We start from the raw sequence: 21,228 nt of genomic DNA, 5'->3' as shown, positions 1-21,228 counted from the left end.
TACACGAACACACACACACACACACACACACACACACACACACACACACAAACACACACACAAACACACACACACACACACACACACAGCAGCAAAAAATAATCATTTTTACAAAGGGCATGCTGTTTATATTTTTATGTCAATCATTTCATACTTCTTATTGGAGGTGTCAGAATCTGGTGATGGTGTCGCAAACGGGCACTAAAATATGACTTTGCTATCATGATATGTATGCATGTGTGGGGATTGTTGTCATTGAAATGGTTTACATTATTGCCTTTATGACCTTTTGAGACATTTTCCTGATCTGGCATCTGATGCTGTCGAGGTGGCGCTTTCCCACGGCAACATGGTGTTGCACGCTTATAAACAAAGTTATAGTCATGTTATGTTATGTTTTTAGCTCTTGTTGTATGTCTTCAGTGTGGTGATACTACACCCAGAGATTTCTTGTTTAGTTTGAGCTCAGAAAAGGAAATTGTGTACAGCGACAGTACTGATGCTTGAATTTAATGATATAGAGTATGACTCAGGATGTGATGGTATCTGCATACTATTATTATATTATTATATACTATTTCATCCAGAATATTTTCTTAATTCATTCATTTACACTTTATCAGTTATACTTTATCTGTAACAAAGTGCGTTTTTATATTTGTGTTTTTTAGTCTGGTTGAATCAGACTCTGGTTTATTTCCCGCCCTTGGCATGATTACTTTGGGCAGATCTGAAGACAGCAATCATATCCATACAGTTTGTTTGTGGTGGAAACATGATCCGACCTCCATCTGACCCAACTGCAAGGCACACAGTACTCTGGAAGTCTGAGCTAAACATCTCCCATAGCCAGGTGTACTCCGCATACTGGGATGCGGATGAGTGAAATCACCAGTTGCCAGCAGCTAGCTGGAGAATGAAGAGAGATCTGATCTAGCCAAGCAGCAAAGTACGTGGCCTTGAAATCTGGGCAGATAGGACCTTAATCAGGACCTTTCCCACTGTGTTTGCTTTCTCGCTCCTGCCCCAGAAGCATCTAACCAGTGAATGGAGTGAACGTCTGTGGCTTTTACTGATGCTGAAAAAAACAAACCAAGTGGAAAACTCAACAAATTTGTGAACTCATTTACTAGTTCTGACCCGAGCAAACGAACTGTAAGTTAGAAAACGCAATACAGTCATTTCTGGTGTGATGCAAATCTACTACTGTAATTTACATTGCTGCTAAAATGATTAACTCTCAGATTAACATCATGCTCCTCTAAACTTGGTTTAGTGTAAGTCATACTTACTATGATTATTACCAAATGTGGAATTGGCTTGTTTTGGAGATGATTCATCTACCAATTTATGCTAACTATAGAGATGAATGACTGCTGCTGATAGGTTACCATGTTGTGGAACAAGTTACCTTGAGAACCCTCGAAGTTAGTAGCATTAAACATACATAAACAAACATACAACGTATAATGTCGTGTCCTCCTCCAGTGTCTGCTGAGCGATTTTAGAGCTTTCAAAGTTTATATGCAACTACATCTGATGAGTATAGCTGGTTTTCTTTAAGCCCCTGAAGCCCCACAACGATTGTAACTGAACCAAACCAACACAGCCATGCAGTTTCACATTGGTTCATGGTGGTACAGCAATTTAAAATAAATTACATTTGATGGTTCACAATAGATTGAAATGGGAACTGAGAGAGAGGGCTAGAAAGAAAAGGAGTGACAAATGACAAAAGATAAATTGAGGGTAAAGGCACTGTGAGAGGTTCAAGTCTTTGGTGTCGCACCACTTGGTAAAAAGCGGCTCAATAGCTGCTGTCAGGGAGAAAGAGATGTTAGACGGCCAGCCTATTTTCTGTCTCTCTGCCTGTCTGTGCGGCTGTCTATCTGCATGTCTGTCCATGTATCTGGCTGTCTTCTTGTCCATCTTGTTGTCTGTTTATCTCTGTCTCTTTGACTGTCTTCCTCCAAATCTCACACATCCGTCTGCAGCAGGAAAGACTGTAAATTAAACATCTAAGATTTTCCCTCTCTCTGTGTCCTTGGCTCTTATCCCTTTGCTCTGTTCCTCTCACCCTCCTCCCCTGTCTCATGCACTCACTCAGCCCTCCCTGGCTCGCCCCCGACTATATTTCTTCTTCCTCCTTTCATCTCCGTCCTTCCCTTCTCTTCTCTCTGGGCGAGAGAGAGAGAGAGGGGAGGGGGGGGTGAGGGATGGCGCGAGGAGGCGGAAGACTGGGGTGGGTGGAGATCATAGAGGAGATGAGGCCGTGTGGTGCGGATGGATAGACAGATGCATTGATAAGGGCCGCCGACTCCACAGCACACTGGGTGCATATCCAATCTCTCTCCCCCTGTCTCTCCCCCTCTCTCTCTCATCTCTCTTTTTCATTTCAGGACTAATGCTCCCGTAGCCTTCAAATGTCAGTTCAGTATGGCAACCTATTAGATGGTTAGCCAGAGTGGCTGACAGCTCTCTCCCTCTCTCTCCCTCTCTCTCCCGCTCGCACACATTCAGGACAGAATGATTGTCTGGGGCTTTTGCCGTCATTCAGAGCAGACATGAGAGACAGAGAGACACTGACAGAGCATTGCAGCAAAGGACTCTCTCACATCCCCTTTTAGAAACACCACTCCACCCAGACACGAGGCTAAAGTCATTTTATTCTTGTAGGCTGACGTATTTAAAGCTGCTATAATCAATATTTTTATGGCTCACATGACTACTTGCAGGAGAAAGAGATCACTTGTAGTGATCCACTAAATATTACTGGGCTCTGCAGCTCCCTTCAGTTTTATGGAGCTTCACAGGTTGGTTTTTTTTTCAGCTCATTGTTTTGGTTTAATGGTCCACAACTTTACTGTTTCGATTCACTCTCACTGCTCTTATCAGTGTCATTTCCAGCATCAAAGAACGGACAAAGTTAGTGACTAGCTGGTGAACTTATTGGAGCATTTAACCTCTAAAGACCAAGATATTTTCCTCAGGGGTTGGTGTAGACCAAAGCAGAGCTAAAAGGAGAATGATACTGGACTTAACTTATGTGATGGATAGAAACATGACTTCAAATAAACAATGTTGTTTCATTACTGGATAACAAATTATATCAGCTTTATTTGGAGATCATATGTCAGTGTGGTGTTTACAGCTTTTTTCCATTGCGCCGAAGTGGCCAAAAAAAGTTATTGCACGTTTGAACCTGATACTTGACTTTGATACTTTTTACTCCACTACATTTATCTGAATGTTATTGGTGTTACATTGCACATGTTGCATACAAAACATATGATGAAATATTATGCTTTATTGATTTAAACGGTACATAAAATAGTAATAAGCTTCATCTAAGTCATCTACAAACATTATCAGTACATTTACTTTAGATTATCTAAGTAATTTTTTCTGGTAATACCTACAGTACGTAATATTTTTTACACTGTGCTATTGATACTTGAGTTTAAAGATCTAAACACTTCTTGCACCATGCTAAAAAGGCAAGAGTACCAGCAAAGCAGAAACAGAGAGAAAGAAATTGCGAGAAATATATATATAAACAGAAAGAGAGAGAGAGAGACAGAGAGAACGGCATGAAACAGAGGATTAGGGGCTTAGTTAGCCTGCATGAAATCCCTTTTTCCTCTCGCGCCCTACAAAGGGAAGAAGGCAATTGGCCACATTATACAAAAAGAGTAAGAGAGGGAGGCGTGGGGGGGGGTGCAACGGGGAGAGGGAGCGGGATTGCAAAAATCTTGCTGAATTCATCGTTGTTTTTCATGTTTCCCCCACGCCGCTCTGCGTGGCTGCCGCACCACCTGTGACATCACATTTATCAATACAGGAAGCGCTTTCTTTTTTCTTTCTTTCCTCCCTTGTTTGGCAAGAGAGGGGGTGGGGGGTGGGGGGGGTGACATTGGCCTTGAAACCTGCTATTGTCTTGCCTCCAGGACAGCCAGCCAACCAGGCAGCTCAGTCGGAGGGGTGAGAGAGAGAGGAGGAGAAGAGAGATAGAGAGGGAGCGGGAGAGACGGTTGCCATGGTTACTTCCCAGGAGATGCGGGCACACTTGTTTATCTGTTGGCCGAGGGAGCGTGCACGGCAGGCCCTCTCGCTGAGCAGAGAGCACAGAGTGTGTGAGTGTGTGTGTGTGGATGCGACTGAATGCACACGCGCAGACACACCAGGACTCATAAGCTGACCCTTCCACGGCTTTCTTTGTAAACAAACCCACACACACAAACACACACACACCCACACACCTGCTTAATAGAACCCCAGCTTACCTGCTCGGTATTATTGAGCCAGCAGTAGTGGACTGATGCAAGCTAATTGGCCTGGTGTGAGATGAGCACCAGCTCAAGGAAAGAGGAGGGAGAGAAATAGAAAAAGAGGGAATGGAAGATAGAAACACACAAAAGGCTGAGGTGGGAGAGAGTGGGGTGGGTGACAGACAGAGAGGTGGGAAAGGAAATGAGAGCAGAATGAGAAAAAGTTGGACAAAAAGAAGGAAGAGAATTAGACGTGACACAGAGGAGGGGATATAGTGGTAAAAAAAAAAAAAAAAAGACAGAGAGGAAATGAGATGGGAGGAAAATCGGGGAGCCGGAGAAAGAGAGAGGCAAAGGCTCAGATAAAAAGCAATGCAGAGGGAGAAAATGACAGAACAAGTGTTGTGAAGAAATGGAAGCATTAGAGCGAAAGTCAGCGAGAACTAAACAGGAAGGAATACCTGGTCAGAGAAGCAAGCGAGATGGTAACAACAAGACAACGAGAAGACGGGACAGGAACGTAATATGAGAATGACAGAGAGGAAATGTGACGTGATGAGATGACTTATGATGTGACGAGATGCGATGCGACGAGTGCAAGCCGAGGCGTGCTGCCATGTTAGCAGAGAGCAGACCCAGTTCCATGAAGCAGACACTGCAGGCACTGTAGTATGTCAAATGTCACAGGCACTAAGTCACAAGGCTACACAGGCACCACTGCCTCGCTCTCTCTCTCTCTCTCTCTCTCTCTCTCTCTCTCATGGACACTCACACATACACACATCAGTGCACACCACGTCATCATACGCAGACGCCCACCACCCCCCCAACCCCCACAAAGGCACAGAGGCGGCTTTCATGTTTATGGAATTGCATGATGGGATTGCGTTTGCATTGCTTTTGCATTTTCTTGAACTTACCACATGAGGTCGTAAATATTTACACACACAGAGTATAGTGTATAGTTGTGTACAAAAAAGGGACACATGCGCTATCATACAGTATGAGGTTCCCATGGGCCCTGCGTACCAGCGGTGTCATCTCCAGGTTGATATGATGAGGTGAACACACACGGCGGTGCTGAGCTCGCCCATTACCTGAGACGGATAGGCCTCTAAGGCACCGCGTTAGCTGGTACGCCATGTGCTGTCAGCTCCATTTGCACAGAAACAACTGGTGTAGGTGTGTGCCTCTATATGTGTACGTGTCCCTATTTTTCTCTATGCAAGGTGAGCGCCAGAGTCACTCTCCTTAAAATAACAAGCTAGCCCTCTCCCTGAGGACAGCAGACAGCCATCCAGCAAGCTGCCTGATCCTGGGCCGCCCTAGTTCACCCCTCCATCCGTCTCCCTCTTTCTCTTACTGCCCCCTCTCTCGCTCGCTCTCTTTCTTTTGCGTCCACTTCATGTCTTTGTCTCTCACTCACTCTCCATGAATCACACACATAGTCAGTGGTGGCCTAATAAGCAGGTTTTTCTCTCCTCGACTTTTATTCCTTCTCTTGCTGTGTGCCTGAAACATTGTTCGTCCCTGTATGCACACAAACTGTAGCTGAAATTATCAAATATACAGAGGTACAGCCTACATTACAGACAAAAGACAGACAGACACACACACACACACACACACACACACAGACACACACACACACACACACAGACACACACACACACAGACACACACACACACACACACATCCTAACGAGGCAGACCACCTCCACCTCTAGCTAAGCTTAATGAGCTCTCCCCCGGCTAACTGGCCTAGAAAAGGCAGCGGTCAGCAGCCCAAAGCCCATCTATCCAGCGAGCTCTAATTTTTATCAGCCTCTGCACTTCAGCAGCAGAGCCATCAGCTCTGTCTCACTAGTTGTGCAGGGGAGGCAGGGGAAGAATAGGCCTCATTCACTCAATTAATAGCTCTCTTTGTGTGTGTGAGACATTCTGTGCCAAAACTGGAAAGAGTGAAAAAAATGAAAGCGGCAAATGGTTTTAAGGACTTAGCAGTCTCTAATTTGCCACTAAAATGGTTTTTATTGCATATACAAATAATGATTGTAAACAAATTTGCGAAGATATTGCTTGGAAGATGGAGAGAAGAATACAGTAGGGGCAAAATCTCATTATACCCTGGATGAGTGTTTGTATCAGTGTGAGTGTGCAAACACATAAATTCTTCATGTGCTTATCTCCCTTGACCTATATGTATCTGGATCGGGGAATGTATGTGCACGCCTGTGTTTGAAGGCATGTATGATTTCAAACGAGTGTGTGTGTGTGTGTGTGTGTGTGTGTGTGTGTGAGTGTGTGTGTTCCGCTTGGTAGGTACAGATATGAGGGAGGCAGGCCTGCAGGCTGCTGGGCTGTATGGAAATTAGGAGAAACACCGCTGAGAAGCAGGTGATGGAGGAGAGACGGGGGAGGAGGAGAGGGAAGAAGGAAGGCAAGGGAAGGAAGGAAAAAGAGGAGAGTGGTGCAAAAGGGTTGGATAATGAGGACTCTGATGAGAGGGATGGAGAGCCCTGAATAGAGACATCTCAGAGATCGAGAGAGGTAAAAAAGAGAGAGAGGAGGAAGACGGAGTGGTGGAGAAGGGTTATGAATGGATAGTAAAATGGGAAACAGCTGCCACTAGTGGCGGCCTGCGGGAATAAATAATTGATGTAGAAGAAGAGGAAGGAGGAGAGGGGGTGAAAGGAGGTTAGGAAAGTGAACAACAGAGACAAAAAGATTTATTCTGAGGTGAAGGATAAAAGGGGGTGTGTAGGTAAAATAGTGAAAAGGACAGATTGTGATGAAATGTGGTTTCAATAAGACGAATGGACCACAGGAGACAACGGGAGAGTGAGAAATTAGAGGAGGAGGACAGGTAGAGCTTCATCTATTAAAAAGATGTGAGGACGAGAGGGCTGGGTGGAGTGGTCAGGCATTATATGAGAGGGAAAAAGAAAAAAAAAAACAGCACGCTGGGGAGACAGAGCTAAAGACGGAGCAATTTAGCCAAAACAGAGAAAAAGAGAGATGGGAAAAGAGCGTGAGCGGAGAGATAAAAAACTGAAAAAGGATGAGAGGGAAGGAGGAGGAGGAAGAGAAGGAGGAGGGGGCGGCAACAGACTGATACAGAGAGAGGAGCGACGGAGACGAGGGAGGAGGAGGGTGGCGGTGGCAGGACACGGGTGCAGGCGTGGAGACTGTGGCATGCAGCTCAAGTTGGCATGGACTCTATCACTCACTCTCAGGCCTGGGCACAGGGCCCTCAGTGGCGCACACACGCGCACAAACACACACACGCGTGCACACACAAACACACACACTCAGATGCAGACACACAAGCAGATCAAACACAAGGACATTCGCTCTTTCTCTAAGTCTCTCTATTACACACTCACACACAGCAGACAGAGAGAAAAACATTGAGCTCAGACACAGGCTGACGCACGCACACACTCAATTAGTCTCAGCCACACACACACACGCACGCATGCACGCAGGAAAAAGACGGATGGATGAGCGTGTGCATGAAGGTGTGTGCATGTGTGTGTGTCTAATTGTGCCAGCGCTGCCAGAGCAGAATGAGGGATGGTGTCTCAGAGCTGCTGCTGCCGCTAATAGCCGCTGACTGGAGGTGACAGGCTCTCTCTCTCTCCCTCTTTCTCTCCCTTCCTTCCTCTCATCTTGTTTTCCATCCAATCAGCAGTCTGCACATCTGTCCTTCCCTCTTTCCCTCAGCCCAATTCGGCGCACCCTTTCCCCTTTGTTTCTCCCGTCCTCTTCTCCCTCTCATATCCCTCATATCCCTGCTTTGCCCTTTTACCCTCGCACCCTCCTCCCCCTCCTTCCCCCTCATGCTTTCATCTCCACTCCTTACCCCCTGCCATCTTTCATCACTTCCCACCCCCACCCCTCCCAGCTCTGTCCTCTCCACCTGGTCCTGATGATACACAAGAGATGGCTCACGCATGAGTTATCGCATATGTGTGTGCGCACACAGACACAAACATATACATATAAAGACTGTAAGGGAAGGTGTGTGTGTGTGTGTGTGTGTGTGTGTGTGTGTGTGTGTGTGTGTGTGTGTGTGTCTCTCAATGGGTGTTTTATTCTGTACATGCACGCGTCCCGACTGTGTGCATACTGTACATGTGTGCGTGTGTGTACTGGTTATTATTCCTTGTGCGCTGCAGCATTTCAGGCCCGGGCGGAAAGATCAAACAAAGACTAGAGGACGAACACACGCACACATGAACACACACGCACACACACGCACACACACACACACACACACACAAACAGACACACACATTTACTTCTACTCTCCTCCAATCTCTTGCTGTCTTTTCATATCCCTGTCTTATGCAGTTGCCTCACGTCTGGACTCTGTCCACAGGGAGACAAGAGACGAGAGAGAGCACTGCTCTGTTTTCTATCTGCACCAGGTTATTAGACACATGCAATTAGCAAGCTTGAGCAGGATAAATATGCCTGTTTATGTTTTTGTGTGTGTGTGTGTGTGTGTTGTGTGTGTGTGTGTGTGTGTGTGTGTTTAGGGGGGGCTGGAGTAGTTGTGTGCAATCAGGGACAGATTGTATGGGATGCATCTGGGTTGGCCTGATGTGGAGATGAGGAGGGGGGATGGAGATTGTTAATATCGCTGAGGCTGCCGGGTGTCTGTGTGTGTGTTTGCCCATTTGAAATGGTCCATACAGTTCGGAGCAGTACGTGTGAATCATATCAAAACTATGTTTACCTGTGATAATGATGTGTGTGTGTGTGTGTGTGTTGTGTGTGTGTGTGTGTGTGTGTGTGTGTATGGGGTCATCTTTGCACACCTCTTCTACCAGTGTATAAGTCTTAAAGACATGAGGATGCATGAGGATGACTGCATTTTCAATGTGTGTGTGTGTGTGTGTGTGTGTGTGTGTGTGTGTGCGCGTATGTGTGCACACGTGTGTGAGTACACGGGTGAGGGGGAGGGGCCTGTCGTGTGCCGTCCTTCCTAGAGGGAAAGAGCTGGCCCCGGGGAGGGGGGTTGTACAAAAGAGGGAGAGGAGGGGGGCTTGCCTCATAGCCAATCAGTTTTGCTCTGCCGAGGCAACCATCCATCGCCACCACGGCAACAACAACGCCGCGGTAACACCGAGCCAGGCTGCTGCGAGGGACAGATAGGCGATGTGTACAAGCTCCTTTGCTCTATTTATCTATCCGTTTTCTCTCTGTGTTGTTCCTCCTGTTTTTCTCGCTCTTATTTGGCCCACGTTGCGTCCAATCTTTTATCAGTTATCTGCTCACTTTTACCTTCTTTACTCTTCCCGTCTCTCTGCCTGATATTTCACATTAATGAGGCCTTTGCAGGAGCTCTCTAAGGTGTGACCTAAAGGGTGAGAAGAGAATTGAAAGAGAGGGGGCAAAAAAAGTGTGAGAGAGAGAAAGACAGACAGATAAACAGAGAGAGAGAGAGAGAGAGAGAGAGAGAGAGGTTGCGGTCGCAGTTTCCTCCTGAAAGGGCTCTTTTTCATTTCTTTTCATCAGCCGCCGCCTGCCTGCATATCTCGCCTCTCCTCCTCTTTTTCTCTCGCACACAAATCCCCTTTCTCTTTAGCTCATATGTATGCAAATAAGGCATCCTATGCAAATGAGACAGGTAGGGACTGGCAGTGGAGAGGGAGAAGAAATGGGCTAGGAGAGAGCAGGGACAAGTGAGGGTGTTGGGGGGGGCAGGATGAAAGGAAGGGGCAATGGCAGATAGAGAGGGGGTGAAAGAGGAAGTGATTCTGGTGTTTTTTTCCTCCCAGATTACAATCAGTCATTGAGATTTCAGGTTTTCACTTAACATGCAGCCCAAACTCTTCTGCTCATGAAAGGCACATACTGTATGTGCAATACTGAGGATATCTAACAGCTGGAATAGGTTTTAAACGCATACACTGATCAGTCAGTCTCTGACTCATGCCAACAGTTTTGTTAGATGCGCTGTTTTTAAAAATTACATCCATGTTTCCCCTAAACCCCACTTCTTCCTGTCACATAGAATATGTGGCTACTTATCCCTCCCCCCTCCCTCCATATGCATTTGTTTTCTCTTTCGCTTTACTGAAAAGGATAAACATCTTGGAAGGGATTTTTCCATCGGCCTTTCTCTCCTTCCACCATCTGCCATTGCGAGAAAAACTCAGAAAGCTTCAGCTCCATTTTTTTTTTCTTTTTTTTTTTTTTGGAAGAGAAGCAGCCCTCAGTTTTGTGGCGTGAAGGAGTCCAGCACATTTTCCATGAGATACAACCCTGTTGCACTCACTGGAAACTGCTGCCAATCTTTTCAGCCGTTTGTTTATCATTAGTGCACTAATGTCTCAAAATTAATATCGTAATGACTTATTGATGTTAAAATGCTGCATCGAGCTAGACGCCTGGCTGTCAAACGTACCGTGTGGCACAAACAGTTTTGCCTTAGGTGTATAGGTAAAATGGATATACATTAGGAGGCTGGTGGTCCGTTGCCAAGGAAACAAAGAGGGTTTGGCACTAATTGGCTGCAGGTTGGTTGCTAGGTGCTGGGTGGAGCAGATGAGCTAGCTAACTTTAGATGATATGAAGGGGGATGGAGATGGAAGGTTAGAATAATTGGCTCCTCTGTAAACATATTTGCCATGCTGCAGTGTCAAACCACCACCACCTATCCTATTACCTGCCCACAGCCATCAGAGGTTACACAGGCTCCAACCACCCTCCTCAGTCTCACAGTGTGTATGTGTGTGTGTGTGTGTGTGTGTGTGTGTGTGTGTGTGTGTGTGTGTGTGTCCCTCTGCTGTGTAGTTGTTTGTGGGAGCCTTCTGCTGAGGGACTCGGAAAGAGGCAATGGCATCATTTGCTTTTCATGCTTCACTGGCTCTGTGTGTGTGTGTGTGTGTGTGTGTGTGTGTGTGTGTGTGTGTGTGTGTGTGTGTGCATGTGCGTGCGTACGCTCGAGTGTGTGTACACAGATGCATGTGGTCACGTCTAGAACCCCAGTGGCAAACAACTAGCACATTATGATCCAGACACAGCCTCCTACAGCTTTAGTAATGCGTGTGAGTGAGTGGTGTATGTCCTTCTCTGTGTACATGTGCATCTGCATGTGTTTGTGTTCAGATGGAACCGGACCGAAGCAAGAGTTCACAGAGCTGTCACTGCATCCACTGACCTAGCTGCCTTATGGCACGGTGTAAACCCTGCAGTACGACCAGCGCACACACCACGAACACACACTACTGTCTTATGAGCTTAATGCTAAAGATTTAAGCTATTTAACCAAACGCATGTATTTGATGGATCACAGTTGTGTCAGTGTGACACAAGATAATCATAAAAGGGCTAAAAATCTGCTGTCCCCACGTCAAACACAGGCTCTGGGAAAGGATGCAGTGCAGAGCTGATAGTGCCAAATTAGGTTAATGTGGACAGTGGATGTTACACGCAGGCCACTGTAAGAGTTTGATTTGAATAGCATTGGATTGATTAAAGATATGAGGAAAAGTAAAAGAATAAAATGCAGACATTTGGTGGTTTATCTCAGGCCTCATTTGTTCTGTATCTGTCTCTCTTACATTCATTCTCTCTTCATACTCTCTTTCCATCCAGCAGCCTCCTTTCACACCCTCTAAGTCAGTCAGCCTCTCTTAGTCCCAGTGCCCCTTCTGCCTGCAGGAGGGATGAAGTCATGCTCCGCAGGCGTAGTGCAGATCCCTCCCCGCTCGCTGTGCCCTCCCTGTGCCCGCCACTCAGTCACAAGCATATGGGCGAATCGCCGTGCCAATGCCCCTCCCAGAACACCTGACTCTCGTCTAGTCACGCATGGCGGGCAGTGTGTGCGCGCACACACACACACACACAGACATGACAGACACACCTACGCATGCACTAAAACACATGCCGCCAACCTTGCATGACGGGCATATCCTTGATTGTCCCCTGATGTTCCCCACTGCGAGCTTCACCTCCAACTGTGGGTAATACGCACTGTGAAGACACCCTTCACTGTAGAACGAACAGTCTTGACAGCAACGGCGCTGGATGGAGTTACTCCATCTTTTGTTCCGGCCTGTGACTTAACTGCACAGATGACAGAGTGGCACTAACGCGCTCAGAGTTTAGAGGTTTTAATTCCCATTGGCACCAGCCAGGCTAAAAATATGTGCACTCACTGGTATCGTAAGGTAGTTAAGATATAAGTGTTCACCACATAGCCTATGCTCAGTTCCCTGGTCCTGCATTACCGCAGCAGTATTTACTCAATAATTTCATCCTGGGATATTGGAGCAGCAGAAGCAGCAGTTAATCTACAAAATGGGACTTCCATGATGGCTAATTCAGTTGATGTCCTTCACCACTCACCACCTGTGTGCAGATTAAAGGAAGAGTTTGGCCTTAAAACATTAAAACTCTGTTCAGTAGAGCCAGTAGTAATGCACCTTGCATTGCTGGGCCTATTTCTTCTTTGGTGATGATGTCACACTGTCATATTTCATCCACAGCTCCAATAAAAAAAAAAAAAACAGTTCTATATTCTAAACATCAGGCTTTGAGGGTTCTCTTACTAGATCATTACTGACATTCAGCAATCATACTGTGGGGTATTAATGAAGTGGTAGTCGAAAACAATGCAGCCACAAGACATATTTGTTGACTCGGTACTGCTCTCTACTACATGCACTGAATGCAACAAGTTCTGGCACTTTTTCTGAATTCAAGAGGAATTCGGGGAACTCAAAACTGAAATAAATGGTTTTCTTTCTTGCAAGATTAGTTAGTGTTGACTTTGAGAAGAAAGTTTTATTTTTTTATTTTTTACAACTTAAACCTGGTGCTTCTCAGTGTGTCATCTGACTAATGGTTCATTTTTAGCCAAAACAATAAATCAAAATGCCACTCAAGGAAAAGCACCCGAAGTGCAAATTAGACTGAGCTTTAGGCAGCATGTGAAGTGCCAGGCCTGCCACTCATCTCACCGCCCTCGACGACCTCAACTGTCGTCTACACAAGCATGAAGAGCATGAAGCTGGCAAATGTGGCATGTTGAGGTGCTTCAGAGTTCAGTGTTTTTGCATGCCAGTGGCTCAGTGATGCCTCACACACACACATACACACACACACAGAAAGACAGACACACACAGACACAGACAGACAGACACACACACACACACACACACACACACACACACACACACACACACACACACACACACACACACACACACACACAGTCCTGCATGGATACAAACAACTTGTGAGTCAGGCTTTGAAAAGGGCAGGTAGGAAAATGGTGGTAATTATCGTTAGTTCTTTGTGATTAACCAAGTGACACACACACACACACACACACACTGCTGTGATGCCCTCTGCTGTGTGGCACAAAATGGCGGAGTGTGTGTGTCCTAGCAGAGGCTGTGTCTGTAAGAGAGAGATGGGAACGAGGCCAGGCAGAAGAGGATGCGAGGACTTGGCTAGCATCAACTTTGTGTGTGTGTGTCTGTGTGTGTGTGTGTGTGTGTGTGTGTGTGTGTGTATGTGAGATAACATTCAGGTGAGAGAGGGAACACTGACTGACTGAGAGAGTGAGGCCCCAGCCGACTGCTCCATTTACAGCTACAGTGCCTCATATAGACACACACACACACACACACACACACACAAACACTCGCACATAAACAGCACAGATATAGATGTAAACACTTATGCTATAAAGACACACAAACAAAAACTGATGACAGAGACGATAAAAGAGACAGAAACCAGAGGGACAGAAAGATTTTTTTCTCCTGCAGGTGGAGTGTGACCTTCAATCCAACTCTCCTTTCCTTCATCTGTCCATCTCTCCTTCCCTCCCTCCCTCTCACTACCTCCCTGTATCCCTGTAGTTCAGTGCTCAGTTGCGTGGCAGGTAATTTGCGCGCTATTGGAGATTAAAGTTTAATTAGTGAGCGAGGAGTCATTTGGGTCTTAGTTGAGTGGAATAAGGCAGCAGTTTGTGCCTCTGTGTGTGTGTGTGTGTGTGTGTGTGTGTGTGTTGTGTGTGTGTGTGTGTGTGTGTGTGTGTGTGTGTGTGTGTGTGTGTGTGTCCCTCCTGCTCGCTCGCTCACCCGAACACATCAAGGCTCATCACCAAGAGAGAAAGCGAGAGTGGGAGTAGAGGATCCAATTCCTCCTTTCATCAACGAAGAACAAAGGATGGAGTCTTCCCCCTCTCCTCTTCTTCTCCTCCTCTTCATTCCTCTCTGTCTTTCTCTTTTTTTTCTCCTCTTCCCCCTCCTCCTCCTCCTTCCTTCCTCCTGCTTCCCCCCCAGCTCCTGGGCTCAGTTGGCAGAGTTCCACAGCCATATTCACACTTCCCTGGTCCCTGGCGAGACACACTCACTCACACACACACACGCACACACACACACACACACACACACACACACACACACAACACACACACACACACACACAAACACACACACATCACCTCCACTGCCACCGTCACACTGCACCACATGCGGAAAAGTGAGGGAAGGGAGGGAGAAGAGAAAGACAAGGAGCTAACTTTGTCTATCTTCAGCTACCTGTGAGAACTGACCAATAGATCTGTCACCTGAAGTGAGAGGTGTGTCACCTGGCATGATCACTTCTGGGTTGTTTTTTTTTTTGTATCTTCCTTCCCATCATTCACTTCGCTAAAGTCAATGTGGTCTCTCCCTCAATCTCTTTCTCCCTTCCGCCAGTCTGTTTTTCTCTGTCTTTCTCTCCCACCAAGTATTATAACTTTGTCATCTGTCCTTCTACATTGTTTTCTACTACTCTTGGTTTTAATCATGTGGACATCAAACGTGCCATATGGTCACACACTAACACGGATGCACGCACGAGCCGCACACTCTGGCGTCTTGAGAGCTGTGTTTGCTAATGACAAGGGAGTCTGCATCCCAGCACCGCTGTTATTTCACTGGCTCGAGACACGAACGCAAATCAATAGGCAGCACGGCCCCGCGATAACGATCTCCGTTTCTCCTCTCCTCCCTGCATCTTTCCATTCGCCTCGCCGCTGAACCCCCCCCCTCCTCATCTGCCTTGATCTTGCAGCTTCAATCTATCTCTCCTCCCTCCCTCCCACTCTTCCTCTCCCCTGTCTCTATACGCCCTCGATCTCACACCCTCTCCCCCTCCTCTTTCTCTACATCTCCCCTTCCCTATCTACATCTCACTGCCTGTCTTTTTCTCCCTCACCTGCCTTGATCTCGCAGCATCACTCCCTCACTTTTGCCCTTCGTCGCCTCTCCTCTACTCCACAACCTCCTTCTCATCTCGCCACTTACCCCTCCTCTCTCCCACTGTCTTTCTTCTTCACCCGCTCCCTCTCTCGTATCATATTTCACTTTCCCCTTTCCCGGCACTCCACTTTCTCTCACCTAACCCACCCGCTGGTCTTCCATTTCTCCCCAATCTCCCCTCATCTGCTCTTTCCTCTTCTCTGTATTTGCCCTCCAGTCCCTCCCTCATCTCTCTCACACCATCTCTTCTCCTCTTCCTTCCTTCTCATACTCTTTTCAGGCCTTTTGGATCAAATGTCCTCTTCTCCTCACTCTCTCCTTGCTGCTCTCCTCTCATTTCACTTATCTGCCATTGGTGTATCAGTGGCCTGCCTCCTTTTAGTGTCAGTCTGTCTGCGCCTGCAGATGGAGTGAAGTATTCCCCTGTCTGGCTCTCAGGTAACAGCGGAGAGTAGTCGAGCGGAGGAAAAAGAGAGCAGGCCATCAAGGACACCTTCTGGGAAGATGCTAGGAGGCACAACTAGACATACATAATTAAAAAAAAAAGATCCAGGGATGACTCCTGTCCTGTGACAGAAGATGAAAGTACACACAAGCGCAGTCATGCACACACACCAACAACCCCTAAAAGCACAGAGTTGGGCTTTTATTTCTTATTGGGGCAAAGGAGAATGTGATAGAAGATACTGTGTCAGGAGAAAGGGGCACGTGCATGGTGACGTTTTAAAAACTAAAGTTAGTTATTGTCGTTTGGCTGCAGGGTTGACCTGATCACCAGTACACGGGATATTAAGGCAGGCCTACTTTAAAACTCTTAGCATCCGGTTGCCTTAATTTGTGTCAAAAATCGTACCCCTTCTTCTGGGATTCATAACACAGTCGAAACCAAACACACAGACATGACACATATATTTTTAGATTCAGTGTGACTCACACTTCCCGAAGATATCCGATTCCTGTGCAGATAAACGTCCATAAATCCGCTGAGAGATCATAGTGAAGAGATGCTCCTTATAACTCCAGAACTTGCCTGAGAATCGTCACGTTTTTAAGTTGTCTTCAGTATCAGAGTGACGCAGCGGCAGTTGTCTTTTCTTCCATGGGTGCGCTGGAAACACGAACTGCTAATAGCCAATTCCGCATACTTTTACTGCTGCAAATTGTAAACAAATATAGGCCAAACTAACGGGACAAGTCGGAGCCCACGGCTAACTTAACTGACTGCATGGCGACATTATACTTCCTGTTTACATCCCCCAAAGCATCGTGGGAACTGTAGTTCCAAATCTCAGCTTGATTATTTCCCAATTAGACGTGAGATCTATAAACTTTTATTTTCTTCTGACCTGCGTCATCACTATCACTGTTGTCACCACATAGAGGTAGACTGTAGAGGGCTGATGTTTGTGTACATGCATCTGTCTGCATTCTGAATTTCTCCTAGGGGATAAATAAAGTATCTATCAATCTACCTATCTATCGATCGATCGATCGATCTATCTATCTATACATCTTTCTGTCTGTTTTCTGTCTGTCTGTCTGTCTGTCTGTCTGCCTGTCTGTCTGTGCATGCGTGCGGGCGCGCGCGTGCTTGTGTGTTTGTGTGTCAGCCACACACATCCACATACAGACAAAACAAACATGCTGTCATCCTGTATGGCTTCATCAGTGTGCATATAAAATGATTATAAGCACTGTAGAGAGAAGTCAAAGGCATGAGTCACCACTGACATGAGTCACCATAAGATGTGAAATAACGTCACCCTATTGCTCAAAAATGAGAGTACTTTCTATAGTCACTCATTGTTCTACATGAAATAAGAGGTAACTGCTTCAAAAAAGAAATGCTCATTCTTATTTATAGACACACAAGCTGCAGAGGACGACATCTGAGGCTGCTCATCGCCACTGCTAATCTCTCCTTCAGGCTATGGGTTCGATGTGCCAGACCAAAGAGCTGCCTGCCCTGGTCTAACCTAAGACAAGGTCACACAGACACATATGCAGACAAACACACACAGACGCGCACACCACTGCCAACAGCTGCACTGTGGCTACAGGGCAAGGAAAGGGTATAAAAGATAGTACAGGAGAGAACAGGGTACAACTTAGAGGACACAGACAGAAGGAGAACAGAGAGGATGAGGTGGGATGTGTGTTTGCATGTGTGCGCGTGTGTGTGTGTGTTGGAGAGAGACCGCAGGAGTGACACGGCATCATCAATTAGATGAACCGAAATGGCACGAAAAGGGAGCAGGTGCAAATCAGTGTGTGTGTGTGTGTGTGTGTGTGTGTGTATGTGTGTGTGTGGTGTCTGCATGTGTGTGTGAGTGAGTCTCTGTACATGTGCACATGTGTGAGTACTTGTGTGTGCGTGTAAATGAGCGGAGGGATCAAATACATGGGAGTGGAACACACAATGAGCCCCAGCAGGGATGTCACACCAAACCTGCTCCAACACCGCTCCCCCTCTGCTTCAGTGGAGCGCTCCACCCCATTACCTGGAAAAGGCGAATGTGTCTGTGCCTGTGTGTGTGTGTGTGTGTGTGTGTGTGTGTGTGTGTGTGTGTGTGTGTGTGTGTGTGTGTGTTTGTGAGGTAGGAAGATGTGCTTTGCTGGACCAAACCAAAATGGGTCACTGCGAGATATGAGCCATTTCACATCTGCTTTCCAACCTCAAAACACTGCACCTTTGTTGAAGAGAGGCAGGTACTGTACTTCTCTGCATCTGCTTTTAAAATAAGCAGTGGGAATGGGATTTCAGCCCGCAGTGTAAATGAGAACTTACCAGACACGCTCAGTTCTGACTGCTTTGCTTTTGTCTTCCTCTCTCGTCCCATCTTCCTCCTGCATCATTTCTTTTCTTGTGCTCCACACACTCCCTCGCTGGAGGATTCTGACGGAATACCAAGTAGCTCTGCGGCCCACTTTACAGGACCCCCAACTCCCTTGTGTGTGTGTGTGTGTGTGTGTTTGTGGATGTGTGTGTGTTCGTGTGTGTATGAGAGAGAGACCTGTAGAGAAGAAAACCAGAAAAAGTGTGTGGGCATGGCTGAGGTTATCAATACGATGGGAACATGAACCCACCAAGCATCTCTTTGTTCCTCTTCTTCTTCTGTGCCTGTCTCACTCCCTCTGCGCTCTGGAAGGTTAGCTGGAGTCCACCAGTGCCCTTAGACACACACACACACACAAACACGTATGTGCACGCACGCACACTGCGGGGGCGTTGCAGGCAGTCAAGCTTGATCATGACGGCTTTCATCAAGCCTGTTCTCTCTATCTCCCTACCACACACACATACACACACACACATACACACACAAAAACATTCATGCTAAAGGCTTGCACGTATGAGCACATATTAGCAAACGCTTGCACAAGCAGAAACTGATTCTTGTTTGGAGTCAATTCAATTCACACAAGCACACAGATACATTGCAGTTAATGAGCAATCAGTTTTCTCTTTTCTGATTCTTGTCACATGCCCAGGTATCCACGACAACCTTCGCCAGCGACAAACACAACCTATGTGCTTGATTACGTGTTTGTCTAATGATGTGTGTGTGTGTGTGTGTATGTGTGTGTGTGTGTGTGTGTGTGTACATGGGTGTTTGTGTGTGCCTGTCATTTTCTCTTGCTCATCCTTCTCCATCCCCACCTGTCTCGTCACTCCGTTGCTATGTCAACAAAGCCAGGTTTAGTCCTTCAAAGGGCAACGCTCGGCAGCTGTCCGCTGGAGGTGACCGCGCTGAAAGACAGAGGAAGAGACAGAAAGGAAAGATAGATGGGGAAAGAGATAAAGGAGAGTTGTGTGGAGGAGCAGAACAAGGGAGGGCCGGATGATTTTGGGTCAAGGCTAGAAGGCTGGAAAAGAGAGAAAAAGATATTCAAAGAAATAGGTCTACAAGATTTGTCCTTTCGCAGCCCACATGCTCATCATCTGCTCATTGTTCAGCAAGAAAGTGAAGTGATTCAGTGTTATGCCCTCGAACGCCTATAAAGTAATATATGTAGATGGAGCAGACTTAAATCAAAGCTTGTCTTTCAAAAGAGCACACAATGCTGACTTCATGCTGCCGGTTTGAGTCTGAAGTGTAAGGCACTGAGCACATACAAGTCTCTTTCTTTCTCCTCTCTGTGTGGTACAAACCGATCAATGTGCAGTTGTCAAAGATGCAGTGAGGAAAGAGAAATTCTCCACACAGAAAACAATACACGAGCTGGCTGAGCAGGTTTTATGATTGTTGGTATTCGCACAAACAGTAAGGTGCCTTTAAACAGGACCCAATTAACACCCAATTTTTGTGGCTGCAAAAAAATCAAATTAAAAATACAGGAAGCCACAGCAAATCATATCTCTGAAATGTCAGCATTTAAACAACCAATTAAGAGATTTCTGTTTTCAGATTAAATTCATTTAATTTCAGTTAATAGCTTCGATTTCTTTGCAGCTCTGACTTGATGTTGCATGCTTAAGATTTGCCTCATCAGCATGAAAATCCAACTCAGACTGATTTTTTTTCTTTTAAGAATTTCATTACGTAAAGTTGTCTTTTGTTTTGAAAATGTGTTGGAGACAATGCTTTTCCTCATCTGTCATTGTGTTCGTTTGCTTGTATACATGTTTATGTGTGAGAATTTCTGATTTCCCTCCACCCCCCAATGTGCTTCCCAGGTTTACTTATTTGATTTCTTCATGGCACATGCATACTCAAGATTTTTCACTTGACTGAGTGGCTCCGCCGTTGCCATGGTGACTGTGGACCGTGTTTTTCCTCTTCCTCTTGTTGTTTTTATGGCGTAACACGTCCCAGTGTGAAGTTGTTCCTCTCTGAAAGGTCACTGGACATCAGCAACCTGTCAGAAGGGCGATAGAGAGATACAGATAGACGTCCACACACCATTCAGCCCAGCCTTCTTAATGAATTGAATTTCTCCCTTTTTCATCCCAGAGACAGAGAGAGGATGTCGTTCTACACTATAGAGGGATAACATCGCCTCTGCGTCCTCCTTTGAGAGCCAAATAGGAATTCCAAACCTAAACCGCAAAGCAGATAACTGTAGCGGCTGATGCATTTCTCTCTCGCTCACAGTCGGACACATCTGCCTCGCTTTGTCTCTCCCTCTCTCTCTCCCTCTCTGACCTTTATTTATTCTTTCATGCTGAAGCTGCAGCAGTGTGTGTGTGTGTGTGTGTGTGTGTGTGTGTGTGTGTGTCTGTGTGTCTGTTTGTCTGCAGTCAAGAGTTCCCTCTTCTCTTCTTCCAGGTCTCTGAATCTGAGTAATGTCTGTTTTCGAGTGCGTGGTTGGTGTTCATGACTTTGTGTGTGCGCACACAGACATTTGTGTCTAGAGTGTCATCTTCATCAGAGATGAAATAGACAGCCATGTCTGTGAATGTCGATGAGTCATCCTAAACCCCAGAGATGAGACAGTTGCACCGCACACACACACACACACACACACACACACACACACACACACACACACATACACACACATTAACTGGCCTCCCTCACTGAACGAAAATGGTCTTCCAGATCAACCTGGGCAAGGCTATTGAGCCCCTTTCAGCCTCAAAGCTGAGTTAGATACCTTCCAACAAAAAAAAAAAAAACAAGTGCTGGATTTAATCAAGGGAAACGCAGAATTTGGTCGTAAAACACAGAGCCTAGTTCATT

General features: G+C 46.3%; 1 protein-coding gene and 1 long non-coding RNA gene across 3 annotated transcripts in view; one reads left to right on the top strand and one right to left on the bottom strand.

The window, feature by feature from the left end:
* The window catches only part of LOC130184977 (uncharacterized), a 42,480-nt gene extending 25,544 nt beyond the window's left edge, over positions 1–16,936 (bottom strand). The window contains exon 1 of the long non-coding RNA XR_008830080.1: positions 16,479–16,936. This is a non-coding gene — a long non-coding RNA (uncharacterized LOC130184977). The remainder of the gene's footprint in view (positions 1–16,478) is intronic.
* Positions 1–21,228, top strand: part of LOC130184974 (retinoic acid-induced protein 1) — a 55,398-nt gene that overhangs the window by 16,450 nt on the left and 17,720 nt on the right. The gene's annotated exons all lie outside the window — the stretch shown is intronic.

This window comes from Seriola aureovittata, chromosome 17 (assembly GCF_021018895.1).
Source record: "Seriola aureovittata isolate HTS-2021-v1 ecotype China chromosome 17, ASM2101889v1, whole genome shotgun sequence".
In the NCBI taxonomy this organism is placed as follows: domain Eukaryota; kingdom Metazoa; phylum Chordata; class Actinopteri; order Carangiformes; family Carangidae; genus Seriola; species Seriola aureovittata.
Note: the sequence above shows the minus strand (reverse complement) of the source record. Positions and strands in the feature narration are given on the sequence as shown.